The 13140-nt window shown below is 33.8% G+C and overlaps 1 long non-coding RNA gene across 1 annotated transcript; it reads left to right on the top strand.

The window, feature by feature from the left end:
• The first annotated feature begins 5407 nt into the window (after nucleotides 1–5407).
• Nucleotides 5408–12958, top strand: LOC134272740 (uncharacterized). The gene is made up of 3 exons (XR_009993271.1): nucleotides 5408–5682; nucleotides 12651–12786; nucleotides 12920–12958. It is a non-coding gene; the product is annotated as an uncharacterized LOC134272740 (long non-coding RNA).
• Nucleotides 12959–13140: the final 182 nt, after the last annotated feature.

The following is a 13140-nucleotide window of genomic DNA, read 5'->3' as shown; positions in this document are numbered from 1 at the left end:
CTGTAGATTATAGAACATAGATTTTTATTTTCCTCAGTTTTGGTTATCTAATCAACAAACTAAGTATTAAAAAGGATTGATGGAATAACTGAGAATAGAAAACAAATTATATATATTATGTTGGCAAATTAAAATTAAATTCTTCAAGCTTTTTAAGAACAATAAATAAAATATACTTATAGGAGAATATATACTAATCAAAATTTCTAAGTCCCCAGGTAAGTTTTTGCTTTACACTGCTTTTATATTAAATTATTTAAACAATATAAACTAATAAGTATACAGGATAAAAAGTAGCAAAGCAATTATTTTTCACTTAATGTAATTTTATTGAAGCGCTTTAACACAAAATGCACAAACATAAAGGCACCCTAGAATTAAAAATTCGCAACGTTCAATACTGCATTTATTCTCCATTCAAACGAATTAAGAGCAAGGCAACTGCTTCTCAATGAGTTCACACTATTAAAGAAAAATCTTTATTAAAGGTTATTCCATGTATTGACTAGGTCGTTCTCTATAGATACGCTAGATTCTGCTGCTGGAAAAAGCTCTCACTCTGCGGTCCATCGTGTCCCATTCATGTTCTATAGGTTTGAGATGTGGATAACATTGAAGCTTACCGAAATTGTTTGAACCCGACAATATTTAGCCTACATAAGGTCTCCTTACACGCATTCCCCACCCTCCCAGTTTGTTTCTTAGAATTTGGATAATTATGGAGACTTCAATCAATTTTTAATGAGTGCAGAGCAATTGCACGTGCTGTTAGGCTCCTTCCACAATAGTGAGTAATTCTTATGCAATAGCCCTGTTGATGTGTCGTTGCAGTACGTGTATACGCCTTGACCATAGGAACATCCGGTTCCGGTTTAAGTGAATTTCCGGATAAACCCTAGGATGGTTTAGTGGTATTTGTTGAAAATCTAGCGATTTTAATGATTGTAAGAAATTTAGGTAAGCTTTGTTCAACTTTCTGACGGTATTTTTAAAGGTTTTAAGTAATATAAACAAATACAGGGGAAGAAAATACAACTCCTCTTTACTAACACTAGCTTGGACCATGTCAACTCCATTTGCACATTGTTTTGTGGACATACACGGCATTTTAACCAAACTTTTTTTCTGTTTTTCGTAACCAACTAAAGATTGAGAACACATGGAGATTTAAATAAATGAAAAGATACACTCGAAAACATATGAAACTCACACTTCATGCTTTTTAGCAAAAAGGTTGAGTAATTACACATTCGTAACTTGTAAGCAACTTGTTAATTGATTTTAAGGTTTAAAGATAAAACGAATTCAACAATCAAACAACTTTACTACTCAAAAGTTTTTTCTGTGTTAAATATTTAGTTTGCCAGTTAAATTATTACTTGCAAAATTATGCCTTTTTGCTGCAGAAAATGTATTTTGTCACAACCATTGAATTTTTTTTACAGCAAATATTGTTATGGGGAAATAGAATCCTTTATACGAGATTCACGAAGTTGTGAATTTCAGTTTCCTGGTTTTTTTAATTTCATAGTTCGAGGTATGGAGATATTATTTAGAAAATATTCTAACTATGTCCAAACAATTATCGATATTTTACAGATTCTAATTTTTCATCATGTAACACAGCTTGTGGGATTATCATATCAGTAGAAAACAAATGGCACAATGCAAATATTCACAATATCAGTGTCTCCCAAGTACATGTATATGCAACATTTGCTGGCGACATTGATAGAAACCAGTTTAAAATAAAGCATTATTCTTGTGGAGCTGAATTCATCCATAATCAGAAAACAGAGATGTACTTACTGTGTGACCTTAGGAAAGGTAAGACAAAAAACAAGTTACTGTAGCAATAAATTCTTGAGGTAAAACATATGACCATTTTATGACAAGAAATATTCTCGCGTAAAATCATATAATAATAATCAAACTAACGTTAATAAAGTTTAGTTAACAGTACCTTCTAATTCATAATATCCCATACATAATGTATTCGAAAAGAAATTAACATTGAAGCTATAATAACAAAACTAGTCAGTGTAATGAGTTTTTTTAATTTAATATGGTTTACATTAAAGAACAAATTTGAAAATTTCCAAAAAAAAAAAAATATGAAAAAAATAAACAAAATGATTATAAGTAGAAAATCTTGCAAGCACTGTCATTTCCAATTTAAACTATATGCTGTAAGATTCTTCAATCCTTGAATAAGTGAGTACAGTGTATTAGTAGAAAAATATTCCCCGCCCAAATCCAACCTTTCACATTCATATGTATACATTACAGTCTACCTTTAATCTGATTGAAAAAAAGTTACGGGAAGTAAAAGTGGAGCACTGATTCAAGTCAAAACATGGATGGCTGAATGAAAATAATTCCTGAATTTTCCACTTCAATTTAGGCATTTCTGCATTTGATGGAGGGCGGTGGGGTGATCTCTTTTATGAGACGATAAAGTATGTGTAAAGTTTCTTAGTTAGCAGAATCGTGCTCAATTTTTCGGGGACCGCGCGCAGGGGGCGGTTTCCAAGATTTTCAATGAATAAGATATGGAAATTAAACGACAAGATAGACTTAAACCCTATTAAGCCCCGAGTTTGGGTGTCTTTTAGAATGATGCAATAGTTTATCAATAAAAACCTGCTGTCATCCCTGCCACCAAATGAGTATTTGATCTAAGATTTAGAATACACAGAAAGGTAAGAAAATAGATCAATTTTCGAATTTTCTCATTTTTTATGCTTATTTTCATCGATTTTACATTATATTTTGTTTCGGAAGACATATAGAACAAGCTTTCATATCTACTAAACTTAATATACTTTATACACTAGTACAAAATACAGTTTATGTGTAAAAATCGTACATAGGCAAGCGTATGCTGTATGTTTTCCGAAGAGAAAAGTGTCTCAAATATGATGAAATTTTACCAGAATTGAAGTAATTCAGGAAAATGTCTTACTTCTACACCCTCTTGTGACCTCCATGCAAGCCTTGAATCCAAATAAGTACTGATTTTAAAGCAAGCACCATTTAAAATTCTGACATACAAAGTATCACAATTTTACCAGAGTTCTGATTTTTCATCTAATAAAGGGGCCAGATTCGGCCAATATCCTACATTGTTCTTTATTATTTTGAAGCGCAAATGAATGAAACTTACGATCGCCACTTATTACAATTTTTAAAGATAATTTAATTGTAAAATAAAATTATTATGAATTATATAGAAAAAACAGAAGAAACTGAATGCTGCAAAATTATCTGATGATATCAGCGGAACTTAATTTTATTCATGAAACTCCTAAGATTTTTTAAATTAGATATTATGTACATGTATCTGTAAATTGACCTAGCTGTCTCTAAAAGAAGGGTGTTCTGACGTTCTATATTTCAAAAGAGGAAATAAAACATGTCCACAAGATTTTTACCATAAACCGCATTTTTTATTTAAAAGAATGTATTTTCTATGGCATAAGGAAGGTTTTTCGTCTCCTTTCTATCACCAGAGATGTTTTATTTTATGCTAATTGCTGCAATTTAGTTCCCGTGAACTACTTAAATGAAATTAAAATGAAAAGTGTTTAAGAACCTTTTTTTTTCGAAATGTGAAGATAAATTATTTCTTCTTAATTACATCAAGAAATTGGTATCATATATAAGCATAATAGATTAACCTTCATGTACCCTAGTTAGCAAAAAATGTGTAAAACGAAATGAGGAAAACAAAGGAATTGAATAATTTATCATTTTAAGTTAAAAAGATCAAGCTTAGAAGTTTATACAACCTTTTTTGTGAGCTCATATCATAAAACTGAAAATATGAATTTTTCAGTTTTTGAATAAGCATCATTTGAAAATGTAATACATTACCGCAAAACTGTATGTAATGACCTCTATTTGTGTGATGTTTCAAACAGATTTTCTGGGCCTTCTATGAGGACGCTTGATACAAGTCAAAAGGAAACGAATAGAAAAAATATTATGCCGAATTCATTCCGCTGAACATCAATTCCATTTTATGCAGAAACCACTGTTATACATTGAAAGAATTAAACTAAGAGAAATTCTGAAAATATGGCTTTGGAAGTTACAGAGAAAAATGAATGTAAAAACAATCTTGTTTCCATGGCAACGGAAGGCAGCTAGAAACTTTTTAATATTGACTGAATAAAAAAGTTTCTAACCATAATTTTTGCAAAGGTTCATCATATTTCCAAGCCTCCTGAAAAAAGTTTGTCCTCATTTTAACATTTCCTCTTTCTTTCAATCATAAGGCAACAGTCTGTAGAAGATTTTAGTATTGAAAGGGGCCTGGACACATGCAGTTTCATCCAAAAATTTTCATACCATTTTTTATGTTTACAAATACTTAACTAAGTATTTCTAATGATCAGCAAATTTTTGAATTTCAGTTGTCGAGTTACAATACAGATTTAGAGCTCCAAACCTATATCATGTAAACAAGACCCGAGTGATGTTTTTGTTTACGTAGGTTTAACATACTGATATATGTTCGTCAAAGCAGATTTTTCAATATAAAAGTTAATTCTTAATAAAATCAAACATTTTCTAATGACTTGCTGAATCTCGTTTTGTTATAAACATGATATTTTCTAAATGTAAACAAAAACAAGTCACGAGCCCTGTTTACATTATGAAGAATTCTCCTGTATCTCCTTTGTAAATCAACAAATGATGTTCAAAGTTTGCTGATCTTTAGAATTGCCTTAGTTAGGAATTGTAAAAATTAGAATTGGTAAAAAACAATTCAGTTGAAACTGTGTCCATGCCCCTTTAAAACAAAATTTACTCTGACAGAATGTTAGGAACAATCCTTAAAATTTTCGATTCAATGAATTGCCTGAGCAGTTTATGAGAAAATCGAAGTTTAGTATTTTTTACTTTCCTTCTGTCCATGACGGGTGGATTGAAAGTTTAAACGCCATCTGCACAACTACAATTACAGTTTATCATTTCTATAAAGATAGCAACTATTATCTAGGGAATCACCTAGAACACTTCTAGACAAAATTCTTCCTTTTTCGTATGTTTCCTTGGCAAAAGTAGCCATGTTGAAATTGATATTTATTTTCTAAGCAAACACAGCTAGTCATCATCTTTTTATGAAAAGTTTCAGCAACATTGTCCCAGCCTCTGCAAAAAAGTCCCCAGGAATCGTCTTCTGGCGTATCATAGCAATGCGTTCCCCGACTTCGTTCTTGCAATTGGTGACATGATAATCATTCTCCCTCCTTTCCCACAACACACAATTAGATAAAATATGACAACAGAAAGTTACTTTACAAAAAACTACTACTTAAATAACTTTTAATACATGTACTTGTATACGAATGTGGGAGAGGATTGCAATTTGACGGCAAGAAAAAAATCACTACCGCAATATAAATTTCTAGCGGCCGCCAGGTAAAATATTTTTTCCTTGCACCTACTGGTTTTCGTAGACGTCAGATACTGCTTACCTGCATAAAACTTTTAATTAAATTAAAGGTTTTTGTTCAGGGAAAAGGTTTCTTGGTGACGCATGCCAAACAAATGAGGATTGTACTGGAACTCCAAACGGCGGAATTTGTAGAAATCCAGAAAACTATGAATATAACCATGGGAAGTGTCATTGTAATGATGGCTTTACGGAGTTTGCAAATCGATGTCTACAAGGTATGTCAGTTTGTAGGATTCAAACTACGAATCTTAAAAGATCTTGAAGAACAAATTAGAGGAAAAAAGTTGATCAAAAGAAATATTCTTTTTATTATAACTTATATCTTGAAAATCATGGATATGTCAATGTAATTTGGAACTCCTAAATTCCTATTTTTCTAAGTATTTTACCACTGATATATCAAATCCTTAGATTTAAAAGATGTTTATTTCCATTTTTATGTTGACATGATGTATCTCGATTAGCTTGAAATAAAACATACTTCAGAGATCTGTTTCATATTTGAATTATTTATGGACTCCAAATTTTAATTGTTTTATGAACTTTGATATTGAATACTGTTTGTTATCTCTATATCCTTCATTACAAGAAAAAGACGTTAAACGTAATCTAACAATAAAGCTTAAAAATAAACCTGATGAGTTTAACTTTCAATCGTCAATTTCCCTTATTTATACAACAATATGCCCTTATCACCTACAAACGGGGTTCATATCCGTCAGTTGATTTGATACGTAATAGAATGCTATACATATGAAAAATATATATGTACACTTGTTGTGAGATGTGTATTGTTTCATCTTGTATATTATTAGTAACATTAAGTTTCTTGAGCATTCCAGAGTGGTCAATATGTTTGGTCATTTTTTCTAGAACATTCTTGAACTTTGTTTATGTCTAGAACTTTCCAGGAATATCATGTATTTACAATTTCTAGAATATTCTAGATTTATAATACTGTATAAATACCCTGTCAATTCGATGCATAAAGATACTTTGTCGTATAAGCACTATTGAGATATAAATGGGATATATTTTCACTGGGACATTGTGTGCAGCAACGGACACTCTGATGTATGTATTTTTAGATTCTTGCTAAGTTTGTACTTTATGTTTCATATACTTATTATATATTACTGTAAATAAATTATTGTTAAGTTTAAATTGTGTTATTGATCTTTGCTGGCATTTAGGGTTATTCTGACCCATAACAGAATTGGGGGCTCGTCCGGGATAAAGAATTTCTTGCACTTTTGCAGTTTATTGTCAGAATTTTGTTTATTGAACCGTTAAATTTGATTATAAGCCAGCAGAAATCAACATGGTGTTTTCGGTCACAGACTTTCTAAGTTCACCAAGTGTTCAGGTTTTTGATACGTTAAAAAAGGATGACTTGATCGCATTAGGTTTGCATTTTGGGTTAGATGTTAAATCCTCTCAGAGAAAGCAAGACATTAGAATTAAGGTTGCAAACAAACTAGTAGAAGAAAACATTTTTGAAAAATACGATCTTTCAGAATATACAGTAAGATCAGAGTTAGGCTCTTATAAAATGGCAGACTATCAGTTTCAACTAGAGTTAGAGAAAATGCGATTTGAAAGAGAAAAATTAGAAAGAGAAGAGCGAGAAAGAGACCGAGAAAGAGAAAGAGAAGAACGAGAGCGTGAACGGAAATTTGAATTAGACAAATTAGAAAGACAAGAGCACTTTGAGTTAGAGAAATTAAGATTACAGCATAAACCAGAACCCTCATTTGTCAAGAATGAATTTGATGCAGCAAAAAATATTAGGTTAGTTCCGAAATTTCAAGAAAAATCTGTAGACAAGTATTTTCCCCAATTCGAAAAAGTCGCAGAAAATCTTAAATGGCCACAACACGTTTGGTCAACAATGTTACAAAGTGTACTGGTTGGCAAAGCAGCTGAGGTATACTCTGCACTAGGGGTAGCTGAAAGTTCAGACTATGAGAAGGTCAAAGCAGCAATATTAAAAGCATATGAATTAGTACCTGAAGCGTATAGACAAAAGTTCAGAAAGTATAGAAAGTTTGATAATCAAACATTTGTTGAATTTTCACGAGAGAAAGAAGATTTATTCGATCACTGGTCTAGATCTAAGAAACTTGATAAAGCTTTTGCTAATTTGCGCCAAGTCATCCTGGTAGAAGAGTTTAAGGAATGTGTTACTCAAGATTTGAAAACACATCTAGAAGATAAGAATGTTAAAACTCTTGAAGAGGCAGCAGTCATATCTGATACTTATGCTCTGTCTCATAAAAAGAATTTTGTATCAAGATCTCAGACTAGCAGTAATTCTACAAATTCAGACACATATAAAAAGAGTGGTTCAGGGTCTCAGTCTTTCACAAGTTCCCAGTCTCCATCCCAAGGTGGTTCTAAGTCCGGTCCAGGACGTTTTGAAGGATCTTCTGGAATAGGGTCGCTTCCTACTTGTATTATTGTAAGAAAAAAGGTCATCTGATCAGTGAATGCTTTAAACTTAAGAGAAAAAATGACTTTGATAAAACTCAACTACATGCTTGTGCGGCAGTTAGAGGAGATAGAGAAGCCTTAGTTTCGATTTGTTCTGACACTCCTGATGTCCAGGGTTCACAGTCCAGTTCTATTGATTCTATGGAGGATTATAAGCCCTTTATGTCTCAGGGATTTGTTTCACTCGGTGACTCTAGCGAAATAAAACCTGTCCAGATTTTGAGAGATACTGGTGCTGCACAGACGTTATTGTTAGAGGGCGTGCTTCCTTTGTCTGAGCAGACTTCTACTGGTGGGTCAGTTTTATTACAGGGTGTGGAGCTAGGCGTCATTGATGTTCCCCTGCATAGAATTAGTTTGAAGTCAGATTTAGTTACTGGACCTGTTATCGTAGGTGTTCGACCTACTCTTCCTGTTCCAGGCATTTTCTTTGTTGCTAGGCAACGATTTAGCTGGTGGAAAAGTTGTACCAGATCCTATAGTTTGTGAGAAAATCACTCCAGATGTCATGTGCGATGATGAAGATGATGACATTTATCCAGCCTGTGCTGTTACTAGAGCGATGGCCAGAAGACGAGAAATGGAGGCAGACCATACTCAAGCCTTTGACGAGACGAATTCCTCTGTTGATATTGATTTGAATGACACTTTCTTATCTGACTTTGATGGCACTCAAACAAGCATGGAACCACACAATATCAAGAAGCAAGAGAAGAAAGAACTGTTACCAAAATTTGGTGGTGAGGATGATGAGTTGCATCCAATAGTTAGCCAAGGCAAGGACATCCTCAGCCGAGAACGTTTACTCTCTGAACAACATAAAGACCCAGATATCATTCAACTTAGTAAGAGGGCACTTCCACCAGAAGAGGCTACTAAAGTTGGAGAATGCTTCTATATGAAAGATGGCATCCTTATGCGAAAATGGCGACCACCTGACGCTTCCCCAGATGAAGTGTGGCGTGTTGCTCACCAGATAGTGGTCCCAGCTGCTTATCGTCGAGATGTCATGAGTTTAGCTCACGATACACCTATGGCTGGTCATTTAGGTATCAATAAGACTTATAATAGGATTTTGAGTCATTTTTATTGGCCTAAGCTAAGGAAGGATGTTTCTGAGTTTTGTAAGTCGTGTCATGTCTGTCAGATGGTAGGTAAACCGAATCAGAAGATACCATCCGCCCCTCTCCAACCAATTCCAGCTTTTGAAGAACCGTTTAGTCGAGTGTTGGTGGATTGTGTAGGACCTTTGCCTAGGACCAGATCTGGAAACCAGTATTTACTTACCATTATGTGTACATCCACTCGGTTTCCTGAAGCCATACCTCTTAGGAATATAAAGGCAAAGAGCATAGTTAAGGCCCTAACCAAGTTTTTCAGTTTTGTAGGAGCACCCAAGGCAATTCAGTCGGATCAAGGCTCAAATTTTATGTCGGGGTTGTTCCAGCAAGTCATGCATGAGTTGGGTATTAGGCAGTATAGATCAACTGCTTATCATCCTGAGTCCCAGGGAGCGCTAGAACGTTTTCATCAAACCCTAAAAACAATGCTGAAGACCTATTGTTACCAGTATGAAAAAGAATGGGATGAAGGGGTTCATCTTGTGCTATTTGCTGCACGAGAAGCAGTCCAGGAGTCTCTTGGGTTCAGTCCTTTTGAATTGGTGTTCGGACATACAGTTAGAGGTCCTTTGAAATTGTTGAAGGAAAAGTGGCTGACTGAGACTAGTGATCTTAATCTTTTAGATTATGTGTCTGATTTCAAAGAAAAACTTTACAATGCTTGTAAATTAGCACAAGAAAATTTGAAGAGTTCTCAGAGGAAAATGAAAATGTGGTATGACAAAGATGCCAGAAATAGGGTGTTTAAGCCAGGTGATAAGGTTCTTGTATTTTTACCTATTCCTGGTCATCCTTTACAGGCCAGATTTTATGGCCCTTATGAAATTGAAAGCAAGATCAGTGATGTAAACTATGTAGTTAAGACACCAGGTCGACGTAAAGAGAAACGGGTTTGTCACATTAACATGTTAAAAGAGTATTTTGAAAGGTGTGACCGAAATTCTGTAAAACCAGTTTCCACTTTAGCCAATGCTAAGACTGTTCAAAATTGTATTGAAAGTGATACGAGTGTAGAAATGAATGAGAAAGATTGTAATCAGAGTGTCCGTTTGAAAAACTCAGAAGTTTTGGCTAATTTGGATGCTAAACTTGGACATTTGAACATTCACCAAAAAGAACAAGTTAAAAACTTGACGAGTGAGTATCATCAAATCTTTTCGGATGTTCCAAAGAAAACTAATGCAACTTATCATGATGTCATAGTGGGTGACGCTCTGCCTATCAAACAACATCCGTACCGTCTTAATCCAATAAAATTGCAGTACCTAAGAAGGGAAGTGCAGTACATGTTGGACAATGACATTGTTGAACCTAGTAAAAGTGATTGGAGCTCACCGTGTATTCTTGTACCAAAACAGGACGGTTCGTACCGATTATGTACAGACTTTAGAAAGGTGAATTCTGTTACCAAAACCGATTCATATCCAATACCTAGAATCGATGACTGTATTGACAACATTGGAAACGCGAAATTTGTCAGTAAATTTGACCTGTTGAAAGGCTACTGGCAAGGACCGTTAACAGAAAGAGCAAAAGAAATATCTGCTTTTGCTACACCAGATGGACTTTACCAGTATAAAGTAATGCCTTTTGGCATGAAAAACGCACCGGCTACATTCCAAAGGATGATTCACTCCCTTCTTCAAAACCTCGAGGGTTGCGAGGCCTACATTGATGATGTCATCATATACAGCAACACATGGGACGAACATATCCGAATCATGCGTGCTTTATTTGACATTTTAGCTAAAGCAAACTTAACTGTGAACCTTGAGAAGAGCGAATTTTGTCATGCTTATGTAGAGTATTTAGGTCGTAAAGTAGGTCAAGGTTATGTTACACCAATTATGGCTAAAGTGGAAGCTATTGCAAAGTTCCCGATTCCTACAAACAAGAAAGAGTTAATGAGGTTTTTGGGCATGGCTGGGTTTTACAGAAAATTTTGTCCAAATTTTTCCTCAGTAGTTAGTCCGCTTACAAATCTTTTGCAGAAGAGGGTTAACTTTGAATGGACAAAAGACTGTGAAAAATCCTTTCATAAAATCAAATCTGTCCTTATGAGCAACCCAGTTCTGTCAACTCCAGATTTTTCTAAGCAATTTAAGCTTACTGTTGAAGCTAGTGATGTTGGAATCGGGGCAGCTTTGTTTCAAGAACATAGTGATAAGGTAGATAGAGTTGTTTCTTATTTTTCAAAGAAACTTACTAAATGTCAACAAAAGTATTCCACCATTGAAAAGGAATGCCTTGCTTTGTTGTTAGCCTTACAGCATTTTGATGTTTATCTGAATGTTACTTTGCATCCAATTCTTGTATATACGGATCACAACCCCCTGACATTTTTGCATAAATTGTCAAACAAGAATCAAAGACTGACTAGATGGAGTTTGTTGTTACAAGAATACAACATAACAATTAAACATATCAAAGGCAAAGACAATGTTATAGCAGATGCCTTGTCAAGAGTATCGTAAACATACTAGATTTTGTATTAATGTACCTATGTTTTGATAATATAAGTTTTCATTGACATTCAAACTTTTTAAGGGGGGAGGTGTTGTGAGATGTGTATTGTTTCATCTTGTATATTATTAGTAACATTAAGTTTCTTGAGCATTCCAGAGTGGTCAATATGTTTGGTCATTTTTTCTAGAACATTCTTGAACTTTGTTTATGTCTAGAACTTTCCAGGAATATCATGTATTTACAATTTCTAGAATATTCTAGATTTATAATACTGTATAAATACCCTGTCAATTCGATGCATAAAGATACTTTGTCGTATAAGCACTATTGAGATATAAATGGGATATATTTTCACTGGGACATTGTGTGCAGCAACGGATACTCTGATGTATGTATTTTTAGATTCTTGCTAAGTTTGTACTTTATGTTTCATATACTTATTATATATTACTGTAAATAAATTATTGTTAAGCTTAAATTGTGTTATTGATCTTTGCTGGCATTTAGGGTTATTCTGACCCATAACACACTGTACCTAAATCAAAGTAGTTTGTTAACAAACAAGTTATTGAAATAAAAACAAAAGCAGCTACGTTTTAATTAACCATTTCCCAAATTTTATGGTATATACAATGGACCTGCCTGCAAGTATAATGTTTTATTAAGTCAATTTCTGACTGACGTTTTTCATACTAATTATGATGCCTTTTTTTACTTACTGAATTGTTACCGATTATTTTCTGTTATTTCCTGGTCATGACGGCGAGTGTGATCTGTTGGCGGGGGATGCTCACATCTCCGTTTTACCTGATCCCATCTCTGATCCTTTTGTGGTACGTGTTTGTTCTGCTCCTGATTTGTATTCATGATGAACTTTTGATCTTGAATACTTTTCGTTGTATCCATATATTTCATATGTTTACGTTTTGTTCATATCAATACAATTTAGTTCAAAATTACGAAGTTTGATTTAACATGTTTAAACTTAGTTTCATTACACATACACGAATCAATGATGTTAAAAATGAAAAAAAAAACTTTGAAATATTTAGTTTATTTGTACTAAACATGTTTACAATCTGGTTCATTAAAAAAAAAATCAGAAAACAGACGCCTTCATGAACACTGTGAAGAAGACGTCCAATGTAATGGAACGAAGCACGCATCAAAATGTTCCTTAAATGTTTGCATATGCATGTGAAGAAGACTTCATCGACTTTCAGAATGAATGTCTAAATTGTAAGTTTAAAAAATAGCAATTAATTATTGCTATTACTTTAATGATGGCTATGAACTACAAGACAAGATCGCTTGATTAAGTATGTAAAATCGGTTCTCATTCATTCATTTTACATTTTCATATATTCTATAGATTCTGTGGGACTTGGTGACGAATGTAAACTCAATGCACAATATGATTTCTTTCGTTTGAGGAACGAATTAGACAGAAATCAATTTCTACTCGGTGTGATAATAAGTTACTTTTTCGGAATTACAAGGTTTTCATTCGAATACCTGGTGTATATCACGTGGTTCTTTAGAACCGGTCTCGTTAGCAAGGCTATATAAGAGGTGAATAGTGGTTTAAATACC

This window comes from Saccostrea cucullata, unplaced genomic scaffold (genome assembly GCF_032062105.1).
Source record: "Saccostrea cucullata isolate Sc308-1 unplaced genomic scaffold, CSIRO_AGI_Scuc_v1 ctg16722, whole genome shotgun sequence".
NCBI lineage: Eukaryota > Metazoa > Mollusca > Bivalvia > Ostreida > Ostreidae > Saccostrea > Saccostrea cuccullata.
This window is presented reverse-complemented; position numbering and strand designations above follow the sequence as displayed.